This window comes from Piliocolobus tephrosceles, chromosome 17, assembly GCF_002776525.5.
Source record: "Piliocolobus tephrosceles isolate RC106 chromosome 17, ASM277652v3, whole genome shotgun sequence".
Lineage (NCBI taxonomy): Eukaryota > Metazoa > Chordata > Mammalia > Primates > Cercopithecidae > Piliocolobus > Piliocolobus tephrosceles.
This window is the reverse complement of record NC_045450.1, coordinates 47,739,221-47,756,736: the sequence shown is the minus strand read 5'-3', so window position 1 is coordinate 47,756,736 and position 17,516 is coordinate 47,739,221. Positions and strand designations below refer to the sequence as shown.

The following is a 17,516-nucleotide window of genomic DNA, read 5'->3' as shown; positions in this document are numbered from 1 at the left end:
GGTTAAGACCTCAGGATATTTAACATCTTACAATAGTATATGATTCTAGAATGAATCCTTGAAGATGTGGAGGCAAATATACCGCTGGAAAATTAGAAGTAGTCTAAAATTTGTCCCTTGATAGAAGTAGCATAAGATAAGATAGAATGAAATAAAATCATGTGATTATCTGTGAAAAATAGAGCTGGACATTAGTTAAAGCGGTTAAAAATTTTTATTCAGCAACAATTAACAATAGGGGAAAGAGTTTCGTTCCAATTTGAGCAGAGGTGACTGTGCATTTTAGAGGGAGGATGAGGGGCTACTGTGAGGAGGCAAGTGGGGTCAAGTGAAAAACTTACAAAAGATTGGTCAGCGCTAATGTCATTAGATCACTTGTGTCTGCTAGCTGGTAATTATCAAAGTTAGGATTTCATCCATCCACAGAAACTGAAAGAGGCTCTCTCTTTCCCAATAATTACATTTCAAAGAAATGGCTTTCAGGTGCTTGAGAAAGACACTCCTGAATTGTAGAAGTTACATATTTTTTCTCAAAGGGGTAGAGGATGCGTTCACAGTTCTATGCCCTTTTTAAGTAAGTTCTCCAAGAATGGGAAGGTGTTGGCTAGAACAAACAGTAAATTCTCCTGGCAGCACTGAGTTTTCTCAAGTATTTTAATAGGGAGGTGTAGTCATTCTAGGAACAAGACTTTATGTTTCTAAAAGCCATGTTAGAGTTTGATTTTCCCTTAGTGCAGAGGTTTGGATGGAGCCATTATGTGCTGAGTGTTCCCCAGTAATACAGAATTTCTCTTGTGCTCTGCTCCCATGCTCTTGTCTTTCTCTGCCCTTCCTCCAATCACTTTCGCACCATCAAATAGAATACATAGCCACCTGTCCACTTACTTCCTTCTCACTTCTGTTGTACTGCAGTAAATTTCCATCTCTAATTGGATGAACAAGAGAGACAAGATGTACAGATGGAGGTGTGGCACAGCAATAGGTCATAAAATGCTTCAGCCAGCTTCAGAAATGAGCTCACTCAAAACAATGACATGATACCCCTCTTTTTATTCCATACTCCTTACCCAGTCAAAAGTAGTCCAAATCTGAAGAAGTTTCAGGCATGGAGATGGTGATATATATCCTCCAAAGTCTCGTATTGTTTCTTCATTTTTTTTTTTTAATTATACTTTAAGTTCTAGGGTACATGTGCATAACGTGCAGGTTTGTTACATATGTATACTTGTGCCATGTTGGTGTGCTGCACCCATCAACTCGTCAGCACCCATCAATTCATCATTTATATCAGGTATAACTCCCCAATGCAATCCCTCCCCCCTCCCCCCTTCCCATGATAGGCCCCATTGTGTGATGTTCCCCTTCCCGAGTCCAAGTGATCTCATTGTTCAGTTCCCACCTATGAGTGAGAACATGCGGTGTTTGGTTTTCTCTTCTTGTGATAGTTTGCTAAGAATGATGGTTTCCAGCTGCATCCATGTCCCTACAAAGGACGCAAACTCATCCTTTTTTATGGCTGCATAGTATTCCATGGTGTATATGTGCCACATTTTCTTAATCCAGTCTGTCACTGATGGACATTTGGGTTGATTCCAAGTCTTTGCTATTGTGAATAGTGCCGCAATAAACATACGTGTGCATGTGTCTTTGTAGTAGCATAATTTATAATCCTTTGGGTATATATCCAGTAGTGGGATGGCTGGGTCATATGGTACATCTAGTTCTAGATCCTTGAGGAATTGCCATACTGTTTTCCATAATGGTTGAACTAGTTTACAATCCCACCAGCAGTGTAAAAGTGTTCCTATTTCTCCACATCCTCTCCAACACCTATTGTTTCCTGATTTTTTAATGATTGCCATTCTAACTGGTGTGAGATGGTATCTCATTGTGGTTTTGATTTGCATTTCTCTGATGGCCAGTGATGATGAGCATTTTTTCATGTGTCTGTTGGCTGTATGAATGTCTTCTTTTGAGAAATGTCTGTTCATATCCTTTCCCCACTTTTTGATGGGGTTGTTTGTTTTTTTCTTGTATATTTGTTTGAGTTCTTTGTAGATTCTGGAAATTAGCCCTTTGTCAGATGAGTAGATTGCAAAAATTTTCTCCCATTCTGTAGGTTGCCTGTTCACTCTGATGGTAGTTTCTTTTGCTGTGCAGAAGCTCTTTAGTTTAATCATATCCCATTTGTCAATTTTGGTTTTTGCTGCCGTTGCTTTTGGTGTTTTAGACATGAAGTCCTTGCCCATGCCTATGTCCTGAATGGTACTACCTAGATTTTCTTCTAGGGTTTTTATGGTATTAGGTCTAACATTTAAGTCTCTAATCCACCTTGAATTAATCTTCGTATAAGGAGTAAGGAAAGGATCCAGTTTCAGCTTTCTACTTATGGCTAGCCAATTTTCCCAGCACCATTTATTAAATAGGGAATCCTTTCCCCATTTCTTGTTTCTCTCAGGTTTGTCAAAGATCAGATGGCTGTAGATGTGTGGTATTATTTCTGAGGACTCTGTTCTGTTCCATTGGTCTATATCTCTGTTTTGGTACCAGTACCATGCTGTTTTGGTTACTGTAGCCTTGTAGTATAGTTTGAAGTCAGGTAGCGTGACGCCTCCAGCTTTGTCCTTTTGACTTAGGATTGTCTTGGCAATGCGGGCTCTTTTTTGGTTCCATATGAACTTTAAAGCCGTTTTTTCCAATTCTGCGAAGAAACTCATTGGTAGCTTGATGGGGATGGCATTGAATCTATAAATAACCTTGGGCAGTATGGCCATTTTCACGATATTGATTCTTCCTATCCATGAGCATGGTATGTTCTTCCATTTGTTAGTGTCCTCTTTTATTTCACTGAGCAGTGGTTTGTAGTTCTCCTTGAAGAGGTCCTTTACATCCCATGTAAAGTTGGATTCCTAGGTATTTTATTCTCTTTGAAGCAATTGTGAATGGAAGTTCATTCCTGATTTGGCTCTCTGCTTGTCTGTTACTGGTGTATAAGAATGCTTGTGATTTTTGCACATTAATTTTGTATCCTGAGACTTTGCTGAAGTTGCTTATCAGCTTAAGAAGATTTTGGGCTGAGACGATGGGGTTTTCTAAATATACAATCATGTCATCTGCAGACAGGGACAATTTGACTTCTTCTTTTCCTAACTGAATACCCTTGATTTCTTTCTCTTGCCTAATTGCCCTGGCCAGAACTTCCAACACTATGTTGAATAGGAGTGGTGAGAGAGGGCATCCCTGTCTTGTGCCAGTTTTCAAAGGGAATTTTTCCAGTTTTTGCCCATTCAGTATGATATTAGCTGTGGGTTTGTCATAAATAGCTCTTAATATTTTGAGGTACGTTCCATCAATACCGAATTTGTTGAGCGTTTCTAGCATGAAGGGCTATTGAATTTTGTCAAAAGCCTTTTCTGCATCTATTGAGATAATCATGTGGTTCTTGTCTTTGGTTCTGTTGATATGCTGGATTACGTTGATTGATTTGCGAATGTTGAACCAGCCTTGCATCCCAGGGATGAAGCCCACTTGATCATGGTGGATAAGCTTTTTGATGTGCTACTGAATCCGGTTTGCCAGTATTTTATTGCGGATTTTTGCATCGATGTTCATCAGGGAGATTGGTCTAAAATTCTCTTTTTTTGTTGTGTCTCTGCCAGGCTTTGGTATCAGGATGATGTTGGCCTCATAAAATGAGTTAGGGAGGATTCCCTCCTTTTCTATTGATTGGAATAGTTTCAGAAGGAATGGTACCAGCTCCTCCTTGTACCTCTGGTAGAATTCAGCTGTGAATCCATCTGGTCCTGGGCTTTTTTTGGTGGGTAGGCTATTAATTGTTGCCTCAATTTCAGAGGCTGCTATTGGTCTATTCAGGGATTCAACTTCTTCCTGGTTTAGTCTTGGGAGAGTATACGTGTCCAGGAAATTATCCATTTCTTCTAGATTTTCTAGTTGATTTGCGTAGAGGTGTTTATAGTATTCTCTGATGGTAGTTTGTATTTCTGTGGGGTCGGTGGTGATATCCCCTTTATCATTTTTTATTGCATCTATTTGATTCCTCTCTCTTTTCTTCTTTATTAGCCTTGCTAGCGGTCTGTCAATTTTGTTGATCTTTTCAAAAAACCAACTCCTGGATTCATTGATTTTTTGGAGGGTTTTTTGTGTCTCTATCTCCTTCAGTTCTGCTCTGATCTTAGTTATTTCTTGCCTTCTGCTAGCTTTTTAATGTGTTTGCTCTTGCCTCTCTAGTTCGTTTAATTGTGATGTTAGAGTGTCAATTTTAGATCTTTCCTGCTTTCTCTTGTGGGCACTTAGTGCTATAAATTTCCCTCTACACACTGCTTTAAATGTGTCCCAGAGATTCTGGTATGTTGTATCTTTGTTCTCATTGGTTTCAAAGAACATCTTTATTTCTGCTTTCATTTCGTTATGTACCCAGTAGTCATTCAGGAGCAGGTTGTTCAGTTTCCATGTAGTTGAGCGGTTTTGATTGAGTTTCTTAGTCCTGAGTTCTAGTTTGATTGCACTGTGGTCAGAGAGACAGTTTGTTATAATTTCTGTTCTTTTACATTTGCTGAGGAGTGCTTTACTTCCAATTATGTGGTCAATTTTGGAATAAGTGTGATGTGGTGCTGAGAAGAATGTATATTCTGTTGACTTGGGGTGGAGAGTTCTATAGATGTCTATTAGGTCCGCTTGGTGCAGAGATGAGTTCAATTCCTGGATATCCTTGTTAACTTTCTGTCTCGTTGATCTGTCTAATGTTGACAGTGGAGTGTTGAAGTCTCCCATTATTATTGTATGGGAGTCTAAGTCTCTTTGTAAGTCTCTAAGGACTTGCTTTATGAATCTGGGTGCTCCTGTATTGGGTGCATATATATTTAGGATAGTTAGCTCTTCCTGTTGAATTGATCCCTTTACCATTATGTAGTGGCCTTCTTTGTCTCTTTTGATCTTTGATGGTTTCAAGTCTGTTTTATCAGAGACTAGGATTGCAACCCCTGCTTTTTTTTTGTTCTCCATTTGCTTGGTAGATCTTCCTCCATCCCTTTATTTTGAGCCTATGTATGTCTCTGCATGTGAGATGGGTCTCCTGAATACAGCAGACTGATGGGTCTTGACTTTTTATCCAGTTTGCCAGTCTGTGTCTTTTAATTGGAGCATTTAGTCCATTTACATTTAAGGTTAATATTGTTATGTGTGATCTTGATCCTGCCATTATGATATTAACTGGTTATTTTGCTCATTAGTTGATGCAGTTTCTTCCTAGGCTCGATGGTCTTTACATTTTGGCATGTTTTTGCAATGGCTAGTAGCGGTTGTTCCTTTCCATGTTTAGGGCTTCCTTCAGGGTCTCTTGTAAGGCAGGCCTGGTGGTGACAAAATCTCTAAGCATTTGCTTATCTGTAAAGAATTTTATTTCTCCTTCACTTATGAAACTTAGATTGGCTGGATATGAAATTCTGGGTTTAAAATTCTTTTCATTAAGAATGTTGAATATTGGCCCCCACTCTCTTCTGGCTTGTAGAGTTTCTGCCAAGAGATCTGCTGTCAGTCTGATGGGCTTCCCTTTGTGGGTAACCCGACCTTTCTCTCTGGCTGCCCTTAAGATTTTTTCCTTCATTTCAACTTTGGTGAATCTGGCAATTATGTGTCTTGGAGTTGCTCTTCTGGAGGAGTATCTTTGTGGCGTTCTCTGTATTTCCTGAATTTGAATGTTGGCCTGCCCTGCTAGGTTGGGGAAGTTCTCCTGGATGATATCCTGTAGAGTGTTTTCCAATTTGGTTCCATTTTCCCCCTCACTTTCAGGCACCCCAATCAGACGTAGATTTGGTCTTTTTACATAATCCCATACTTCTTGCAGGCTTTGTTCATTTCTTTTTCTTCTTTTTTCTTTTGGTTTCTCTTCTCGCTTCATTTCATTCATTTGATCCTCCATCGCTGATACTCTTTCTTCCAGTTGATCGAGTCGGTTACTGAAGCTTGTGGATTTGTCACGTATTTCTCGTGTCATGGTTTTCATCTCTGTCATTTCCTTTATGACCTTCTATGCATTAATTAGTCTAGCTGTCAATTCTTCCACTCTTTTTTCAAGATTTTTAATTTCTTTGCGCTGGGTACGTAATTCCTCCTTTAGCTCTGAGAGGTTTGATGGACTGAAGCCTTCTTCTCTCATCTCATCAAAATCATTCTCTGACCAGCTTTGATCCGTTGCTGGCGATGGGCTGTGCTCCTTTGCAGGAGGAGATGCGCTCTTATTTTTTGAATTTCCAGCTTTTCTGCCCTGCTTTTTCCCCATCTTTGTGGTTTCATCTGTCTCTGGTCTTTGATGATGGTGACGTACTGATGGGGTTTTGGTATAGGTGTCCTTCCTGTTTGATAGTTTTCCTTCTGACAGTCAGGACCCTCAGCTATAGGTCTGTTGGAGATTGCTTGAGGTCCACTCCAGACCCTGTTTGCCTGGGTATCAGAAGCAGAGGTTGCAGAAGACAGAATATTGCTGAACAGCGAGTGCACCTGTCTGATTCTTGCTTTGGAAGCTTCCTCTCAGGGGTGTACTCCACCCTGTGAGGTGTGGGGTGTCAGACTGCCCCTAGTGGGGGATGTCTCCCAGTTAGGCTACTCAGGGGTCAGGGACTCGCTTGAGCAGGCAGACTGCCCCTTCTCAGATCTCAACCTCCGTGTTGGGAGATCCACTGCTCTCTTCAAAGCTGTCAGACAGAGTCGTTCGCATCTGCACAGGCTTCTGCTCCTTTAGCTGAGCCCTGTCCCCAGAGGCTCAGTCTACAGAGACAGGCAGGTTTCCTTGAGCTGCTGTGAGCTCCACCCTGTTTGAGCTTCCCAGCGGCTTTATTTACCTACTTAAGCCTCAGCGATGGCGGGCGCCCCTCCCCCAGCCTGGCTGCTGCCTTGCGGTTAGATTGCCGCAGACTGCTGTGTTAGCAAGGAGGGAGGCTCCGTGGGCGTGGGACCCTCCCGGCCAGGTGTGGGATATATTCTCCGGTGTGCCGGTGTTATAGCGCAGTATTGGGGTGGGAGTTACCCGATTTTCCAGGTGTTGTGTGTCTCAGTTTCCCTGGCTAGGAAAAGGGACTCCCTTCCCCCTCGCGCTTCCCAGCTGAGGTGATGCCTCGCCCTGCTTCAGCTCTCACTGGTCAGGCTTCAGCAGCTGACCCGCACGGATTGTCCGGCACTCCCGAGTGAGATGACCCCAGTACCTCAGTTGAAAATGCAGAAATCGCTGGTCTTCTGTGTCGCTCGCGCTGGGAGATGGAGACTGGAGCTGTTCCTATTCGGCCATCTTGCTCCGCCCCTCCTGTTTCTTCATTTTTTTCCTTTTTTTTTTCTTCTGCCTAGTGCAATACACTAGCTCTATTCTGTTTCACACTTAAGTCAGAATTCATTCAGGAATTCACAAGGAACAGATTAATTAATTATTAACCACCTTTCCTACTTCCGTTCATCTGAGCAAAGTGGCATGCTCATACAAGTGTGTTTCACGCTTCAAAAACCCATTTCTTGTTCCCTAATACATCTTATGAATCTCTATCAAGTTGACATCGAGAATGATATTTTTAAAATGTCAGTCATTGTCACGGCCATCTGCAAGACATTTTATTGTAACTCTTATTTCTCTTTTGGTTGTGGAGAAGGATAGAGAGAGCTAAAGAGAGACATTCTGCCCACTTGTTTTATTGATCTAGTCCCATTTCAGGTGGCAACATTCAAGAACCTTCTACTTACTCATTCCCCTGATCACTGCCCCCACCATGACCTGGTAACAGTGGAAGTCTGTGACATGACACTATACCAGTTGGGATGACAAAGACATGCTGTTTGCTGGATTCAAACAATTAGGACCCATACAGCCACATCTGTTAAGTTCTCACATTCATTACTCAACAAAGATTACTAATATCAACACAAGTCATCTTCTGATAACAACAATCAAAGCAACGCAGTAATGGTAGCAAAAACGAGGACTGTGTATCAATGTTGTCTATGTGCCAGGTATTCTGGTAAATACTTTAAATTTTATTTTATTTATTATTCACATCAACATCATATGATGGGGACTGTCATGTTTCTTTTTAAAATGAGGAAACTAAGCCCAAAGAGAGAATGTACTGCCCAAACTTAACAGCAGATATGTCATTCAAACCCAGGAATCTTGAATTCTAAAGTGTAATTTTCCCTATATCCCAGGAGTTGTGTGTGTGTGTGTGTTTGTGTATACTTTTAGTTTATTATTCTGTTAACCTATTAGTTCTTAATGTGTATCACATCAAATAGGTGTTACGTCAATAACTAATACATTTATATTATTATTGTTATATACGTAATATATACGGTAACAGTATTTTTTCTAAAGAAAAAAATTAATCAAAATATATAAAGATAATTAACCAAAAAATTAATCAAAATATATACAGTACTAGATAGTATAGTCACTTCCCTTTTCAGACTAAAAGGTAATCAATTAAATTTTTAGTACTGCATAAATAGTAGATCATCATTGAGCTCCTCAAACACGAGCTGGTAGTATTAATCCTCTTTATATTTCCTTCCATTGCTTCAAACCAAGGAGTCTAAAGTCATGGGGCTTCAGAGATAATAAAACAATTCTGTGTCTTAAATTACTATTATTTCCCTAAGCTTATAGTGGAAATTGTCACATCGCTTCCTGCTAAACATCATTTTTTTTTAGAAAATCCTCCAGCAGCAATAAACGGCTTGACATTCATACACTAGATTCAGCTCAAATATTAAATAAAAATTTATCTTACATCCTTTCATTAGAAGTTGGTCAAGAATAGGCTCATTTGTAAACAATTTTCTGTTCTCTATCCGACTTTATTTCCAAAATAGAGAAGTATTCTGATTTAGTGGTGAAAATGGACTTTTCTTAAAACATGTATTAGATTTGAAATGGACCCAATTTACATATAATATTGAATTAAAGACTAATTAAGCATTTGCATAATTTGGGGAGAAATGATTCAGTGTGCATTCATAGTTCAAACTTTAATAGTATATCTAATTTGCCCAGATAAGAGCTCCAATGCAGGTTTTGTGTAGAAATGATATAAATTGTAATTAAAGTTGTTACAAGTAAAAAAGTCAGATAAAAGGCTAAAAACAAAAGTTTCTTTTTTCTCATTATATGTATCTTCTCCATTATATATATTTAAGTGTCTCCTCAAACATATTGGACAATTTTTTCGTAAAAACATTATCAAAATTATTCTGACTTGCATCGTTAGCTGTAGATATAAAAGGAATTAACAATCGTCCACTAGAGAGAATTTCAACTGCTTTAGAATGTTTCTATTTTTTGAAAGAGATATATGGTCTGTGCAGTATGAGCAAAAAAAAGATAATTTTTTATAATCAATAACACCTGTAGTAAGATTCATACCACCCAACTCTCTTTATCTCTCCCTAGCACTTACAAATAAAGCATCCCCAGGGCTTTCCAACTGTAGTACCTCAAGAAACCAGGTTAATGGAGAAATATGCTGTTACCACAATTTGGGGTAATAATTTCCCTGCTCTCACAGCAATTCCTCTAACCCACATTTCTAAAATATGATCCTTCTCTAACTGTAAACTTCCTGGTTCTGGAGCCAATCTCCCAGGTCCCAAGGCAGGAATTCTAGTCCTGCAATTCCAACTACTTACTAGACATCAAAAATTTTGTGATTTACAGATCTCAAAATATCCATTTTAAAACATCACAATCTTGCCCTTTTTTTTTTTTTTAACCCCTCCATTCTCTCTCTCTCTCTCACTTTTTGACTTTCTTACTGTCTGACTACCTCTCATGTCCCAATATCTGCTACATTCACAGACTGGAAACCTGAAATGCATCCTTAATTCCTCCCTCTTTATAACCACCCTAGTGACATACCTACAATAAAATACCGTACCCTATCCATTCTAAGGATGCCTAAACATCTATGAGAATTCAGCTCAACTTTCATAATCATAGAAATGGCTTTAGAAAATGGTTCTTCCACTTCTATGAAGCTATTTTCCCTTCTTTTAGGTTATTTCCATAGATCTTAACTGCTTATTCTCCTTCCAGCAATGACACTTGCAACTGGGTTTATCTTCACACTCTTGTCAAAGTATTCAACCTAGAATGGAAATGAAAGCATCCTACTGCTCTAATCGATTTAATAGCCTCTCATTCCCTAGGCTCAGTCCTTGCATATATAGTTCAGATACCTACATTCTCTCTGACCAGCAGCCCTCTAACAGATCCTAAGAATGGGATCCCAGGAGTCTTTGCTTTTAGAGGCATTTGTGTTTATTTAACATGACAATAACTTTCTCCCTGACTAGACTGACACCAGAACTGTCTTTCTTTGGTTTCCCTGTGATAAGGCTTTTTAACCCTTATCTCATGTTATGCACCATCTTCTGAGTCAACAGTGGCTTATGAAAGCCTTGGATCATAATTTTCAATTTAGCCATAATACTTATAATTTATTTCTCCAAGTATGTGATTATCATATTGTGTTGACATCTTAGTCTTTCTTGGTTACAAACCTAGATCGATTATCCAACATTTGCTTTTCTACAGTTCAAAAAATTAAGATACACACACACAAACACATATAAGTTGCTTGAACATAAAATGTTCTACGAAGAAAAATGTTACTTATAAAAATAAATAGGTGAGAAATATTTTTTACTAACTCCTGGAAATTTATTATAGAATATCTCTTTCTCTGTCCCTGTCTCTTTCTTCTTCTCTCTCTCGCTCCTCACTTCATTTTTTATCCCTAAATACAAGGAGTCTTTACATGTCATCTCTAAGTAAACAACTTTCCATTTTCTTTCCAGTAATCAAATTATGGAGTTCTAATTAGGAATACAGAATAGTCTTTTTCAAAATGTTGAAAATAATGTGTTCTTCTCACCTCTCTTAAATGTATGTCTCTCATGTCAATAATAATGGCCCATTGGACTCTGAGATTCTTAAAGATTGTTGGTATAGGAAATTTCCAGTTCTAGTTAAGATGGAATATGCACATCTAGCTTATCTTGCTAACTGATTACTACCAGGGATACTGGGAAAAAAAGTAAAACCTCTATTAGAGGGCTCTGAGCAGTAGGTAAGAGCTGGCACATAAGGTAGGGAAATCACCACCACCCTTAAATGACCATATAGTGGTAAATTTCCGTTTGTGGTTTTTTGTTTTGTTTTGTTTTGCTTTTTGCTGCTGTCTTGATTTGCTGTGTGTTTTTGTTATGTTTTCTTTTTTGTTCATTTTTTTTAAAGCTTCTTGATTAGATTTACCATATCTCTCAGAACTGCAGATAGACATAGACAGAAAAAGTTCTAAGAAGAAAAAAAAAAAACACTTTGTCTAGACAAAAGAATGAAATCTTGGTGTGGGGGGTTAAAGGATGAAGCTTTTTCGATTCTCTAGCATCATACTAGACAAATTCCAGAAAGAAACTGGATGCTTATGATGGAAGCAGCAGAGGCAAAAGAGGTGGAAGTGGCAGTGGCAACAGCAGCAGCTTTGCAGACTCTTTTATCTTGCTGTTTTACACCAACATTAACCCGGTCATAGGATGTGTGCAATAGAATGGGTGCCCTAAAACTTCAGATTTAGTATCTGCAACAGCAGAACAGGGGCCACTGAAAATTCAAGAGCATGGAGATTACAGGGTATGGGAAAAAAAAGAGATACTTTGAATTTATGTACACATAAGATTTTGGGCTATACTTTGAACTAATCATGTGTGGAACTGATCAGAATTAACAATACAAAGGTTAAGACTAAACAAATGTCTGGATCACTTCCAAATCCATAATGAACCTTAGATGTTTCACACACTGAATGTACCAGAATTATGCAGCAAAGGCTTTGAAAATTAAACTGTTACTAGAATTACGGTTCCGAAAAAAGGTGGTTCAGGGTTTGTGGTATTAAAGTAGTTTGACTGATTGTTTCCTAAAGAAGAAAGTAGCTGTCTACAAAATTTTATTAAGATGCAGAGTCTCATAACTTTAAAGCATCTGTTATGATTATGTTTCATGAAATAATCACAGTCTTCAAATGAATGAAGATATAGAAAATTTGGAAAACAAATAGGATCTTTAAAATAAAAATTTTGGAACCAAAAAACTCAATAAGAGAAATTTTTAAATTACCAAAAGAGCTCAATAATAGATGTAACATAAGAAGAGGTCAGATGTAACATAAGAAGAGGTCACCACACATGAAAATAGATCAATAGAAATTATAATGTTTGAACATCAGAGAGAAAAAAGATTAAAACAAAATAAAAATAATATTAGGAATCTCTGTGTGACAGTATCAGAAATGCTAACATTTCTGTCATTAGGGACTAATAGCAAAGATAAAAAGACATAGGAACTGACAAAATCTTTTAAATAAACAATGGTTGAGTGCCTTACACATTTAATGAAAGATATAAATTTACAGATCCAAAACACTCAGCCAACTCCAAGCAGAATAAACAGAAATCAAACCATTCTGGGGCACTATAATGAAACTCTTGAAAACCAAAGATAAAGGAGAAGTCTTAAAAGCAGCCAGAGAAAAACCACATATTGCATAGAGGGAGAAATAATTCAAATAACTGCAGGTTTCTAATCAGAACCTATGGAGGCAGCAAGAGAGTGGAATAGCATTTGTTGAAGTGCTGAGAGGAAAAGCTAAGAGTAAACTGAGAATTCTTATCAAGCAAAACTATCTTTCAGGATCAAAAGTGAAACACATTCTCAGATGAAAGAAAATTAAGACAATTTGTCATCCATAAACATGCTTTAAAAAATGCGAACAGAAGAGAAATGGTAATGAATGAAGAACAAAAGAAAAAATGGTAAATATCTGAGTAAATGTAGAGAGGGAAGAATAATGATTACATAGGATTATATATATATATTTTTAAATATTTTACTTAAAGTGACTTTGCAAAGCCAGCTCTTGTTTTATTGCATACAGTTTAAAAACTTAAATAGAAAGACAGTGCAGAAATATAAATAAATAATTTTCGAAAAAGTTGCAAAGGTAATTCAATGGAGAAAGCATAGTCTTTCCAACAAATATTTCTGAAATAACTGAACATCTATAAGTCAAACAATGAGCTTGACTTAAACTTTATATTTTGTATAAAAATTAACTCTAAGGCCAGGCATGGTGGCTCATGCCTGTAATCCCAGCACTTTGGGAGGCCAAGGTGGCTGGATCATGAGATCAGGAGATCGAGACCATCCTGGCTAACATGGTGAAACCCTGTCTCCATCGAAAATACAAAAAATTAGCCGGGCATGGTTGTGGGCGCTCCTAGTCCCAGCTACTCGGGAGGCTGAGGCAGGAGAATGGCGTGAACCCAGGAGGCGGAGCTTGCGGTGAGCCGAGATTGCGCCACTGCACTCCAGCCTGAGCGACAGAGGGGAGCTCCGTCTCAAAAAAAAGAAACCAAAATCATGATTAATAAAAAGTAATTGAACTTCATAAAACTTTAAAAGTTTGTTTTGTGAAAGACACCATTGAAACATGAACAAATAAGCCACAAACTGAAAAAATAAAAAAGTTTCAAATCACATAGCTAACAAAAAACGTGTATTCAGGAAACATAAAGAGAAAACAAATGAGAAGAAAACAAACAATAAAACAAATAACCTCCCAAATCTAACGGGCAAAATATATGAACAGGCATTGCACTGCAAAGAATATATTGGTAGCAAATATGTGCATGAAAAGATGTTCAACATCGATGAGTCATTAAGGAAATGCAAATTTAAACAAGAATGACATAGAAATATACACCTACTAGAATTGCTAAAATAAATTTAAAAGATAACAATATGACAATACCAAGTACTGTCAAGGATATAGAGTAATCGGAACTCTTAAAAATGGATGGTGAGAATGCAAAGTGGTTCAGTCCCTCTGGAAAACAGTCTGTTTTTTTTTTTTTTTTTTTGGAGATGGAGTCTTGCTCTCTCGCCCAGGTTGGGGTGCAATGGACTACTGCGGCTCACTGCAACATCCACCTCCTGGTTCAAGCGATTCTCCTGCCTCAGCCTCCCGAGTAGCTGGGACTACAGGCACGTGCCACCAACCCTGGCTAATTTTTTGTACTTTTAATAGAGATGGGGTTTCACCGTGTTAGCCAGGATGGTCTTGATCTCCTGACCTCATGATCCGCACACCTCCTGACCTCATGATCCGTGACTGGCAGGTATAGGTATTTTCTTATTAAAAAGCATACACTGGGCCAGGCATGGTGGCTCACGCCTGTAATCCTAGAACTTTGGGAGGCCAAGGTGGGCAGCTCACAAGGTCAGGAGTTCAAGATCAGCCTGGCCAATTAAAAAGTAGCCCAGAGTGGTGGCGGGCACCTGTAGTCCCAGCTACTTGGGAGGCTGAGGCAGGAGAATAGCGTGAACCCAGGAGGCGGAGCTTGCAGTGAGCCGAGATGGCGCCACTGCACTCCAGCCTGGGTGACAGAGCAAGACTCCATCTCAAAAAAAAAAAAAAAAAAAACACTGACCACAGGACTCAGCAACCCACTCCTAGGTGTTTACCCGGGAGAAATGTCCATTCGTGTTCCAACAATTATCTGCACATAGATGTTTATAGAAGCATTATCCTGGTCACCAAAACATGGAAAACAAACAACAACAAAAACTGTTGTTCAAAGGGTCCCGACGGCAGCCACAGTGTCCGACTCCACTTGGAGGGCTTCTGTGAGAGACAAGTTGCTTGTTAAAGAGATTGCAGAACTTGAAGCTAATTTACTTTGTACATGTAAAGTGCCTTTTCTTGATCCAAACCAGCCTCACTGTTTTCAGCTAATTGTAACCAGATGAGGGGGTTAAAGGGTGGAAAACTTCCATTTGAAACTGAAGTTCCAATGCGTACATCATGGCGCCTACCAAAGTGAAATGCCTGACCAGGATGTGATACCACAACATAACAGAGACAGAGGAGGTATGTCTGAGTTTACTGAGAGAACATTCGATTGACTGCACTGGCTGGGATCCCACGAGAACATTAAAGGATATTGTTTGGGGATTAAAATCTTTCTTTACTGATCTTGTGAATTTTGATGATCCCCTGAATACTGAAGCAGAACATCACTTGTGGGACAACTAGGACTTCCAGAAGTAAGTGCACGACTACATCATTTACCAGATGATAACGGGAAGACTGCAGGCCCATGGACTGTGTTACAGTTTGTCTCTAACGTGAAACAAGAGGCAGCCCCCCCTGTATGGATGGTCCTCACATTCCTTCTCAGTGCTGCTGAACCGCCTCAGTCCTGTGACCAGGTTGTCCTGCAGAAGACCATCTTCATGCTTGCTCATTGTTGATGGAGAATTAAACACAAATACAGCAAGAAAATGTGTTTGGGCTTCTTTAAAAAATAATTTAAATAAATAAACCAATTGTGATATAAGGAAATACTCCCTAGCAGCAAAAGGAACAGACTACCCATAAACACAACACTTGAATCAGTCTCAAATGCATTACACTAAGTGAAAGAAACCTGTTTCAAAATGTTACATATTATCTGATTCCAAATATATTACATTCTGGAAAAGATAAAGTTACTGAGATAGATAACAGATCACTGGTTGCCTGAGTTAGAAGTTGGAGTAGCATTTGCTGTGGAGCTGCACAACAGAAATTTTGGGGGTTAGGGAATTGTTCTGTATTCTGTTCTGTTTCTGGTGATGGTGATACAAATGTATACATACGTTTGAATTTACAGAATCAAACCAAACAACAGTGATTTTACCATAAGTAAATTTAAAATTATATGTATATTTCAAGAGTGACCATATGTAAATGTTTAGGCATACATACATATAAAAGTGTGTGTATATATGTATTTATGTATATATGTCTGTGTAGTATGTATATATACATTCATATAATTTTTTGAAAAAATAGTGCAACATTTTGACATTACTTATCCAATTATCCATTATTTATTAATTTATTTAATTATGTCTTCACTCAGCAATATAGTCTGAGTGCCATTTATATTTATTTATATAGATGAATTAATAAAAAATAAAGGGTCCCACCTTCATCACAAATTGAGTTACATTACAACTTGTTTTTCTCCAGTCACCCTTACTCTTCCTTATGGATGAATGAAGATTTAAAGAATTCTACACATAAATAAAAAGGAATTCTGCTACTCATTGAGACTATTTTCTATCAATGAATTGCAGGAAAACAAACAAACAGTAGTGTTTGGACGAACGGAGGCAGGATGGCGCACTTCCGGGTTCTTCACCACCTTTTCCCGCACGCGCGAAAATGCAGCCAGTGCCCAGGGAGGGTGCAGACCAACCGGGCATGTGCCAGGTGACGTCAACCCGAAGACACCAAGATTTACCTGGTCGCACCTGCGGAACGCCCCCCCGACACGCCCGTGCCCCACCTACTGCCTTCCCACTCCCAGAAAAGTGGCTCTGGCCAGTGCCCCACGCGGACTTCCCAGCCCCACTCCTGTCAGGATGTCGGGACTGCGTCAGGAGCCCCGCCCGAGAGCCCCACCAGGGGGACTCTGTCGGCCTCATTTGCCAGAGGCCGAGAGACCTCTCGCTACCCACCTTCTTCCCCTGAAGCTAGGTGACCAAAAATAAATTTGCAGTTTTGCTCCTACCCTTACCTACTCGCTGGTTCTTTGGTGCCCGCTCTGGTGGTCTTAGAAAAATGAATCAGTTAGTGCCGAAACCTGGGAGGAGACCCCCTCTTCAGGCCTCTAAGGGTTGAGGAACCTCCTCCTGCTTCCACACCGCGGACGGACCAGGACCTGAGACCCGCTTCCCTCACTCTCACGGCCTCTCTGGGGTAAGTGCCCTTGTCTCCTCTTTACCTCCCTTGGCCAAAAATCCTGCGCAGGTCCGAGGCCCACTTTTGAGCCACCAAGTGGCTTGGGAGACCCATTCAGGACAGAGACGTCCGCCTGAAGGTAATCTCCACTTCCGCTCCATGAGCCTCCTCCAGTCTGTCTCTGCTGGTTCCAAAGGACGCTTTGAAGCCAGGCAGAGATCCATTTCCATTTCCATTGTGTCCATTGTGTAAGTAAAGAGAAAACAAACAGGAAACCCCCCAGTCCAAATTTCCAAAGAGCACCCACCCCCTCAGGGTGCCTCCTAGCCAATTTAAAAACCTTACAGCTCCAACAAGACCTTAGGAGGAAGTGGTTAATTTTCCTTTCCACTGTGGCGTGATCGACCTCAGCAATTTCTGCCAGTGGCTAGGCAAGTGGTCTGAAATTAATTACATACAAGGCTTTTGGGCCTTACGCTCTTGTCCCTATACTCCTCCTTCTCTCCCCGCTCTCCCCACCCCCTCCCTTCCTGCCCAGATTCCTCCTCCTTGCTCCTCATCGACTGGTAGTCCGCTCCTAGCAGCGGTTTTACAGCCCAGTCGTAACCCCAGGCCAGAGAGCACATACCCCACAGACTCAAAGGCTAAAAAAGGAGCCTGCTATAAGTGCGG

General features: G+C 39.7%; 1 pseudogene; it reads left to right on the top strand.

Annotated features, from left to right (window-relative positions):
* LOC111541466 overlaps nucleotides 1–15,245 on the top strand; it is a 183,392-nt pseudogene extending 168,147 nt beyond the window's left edge.
* The last annotated feature ends 2,271 nt before the right edge of the window (nucleotides 15,246–17,516 follow it).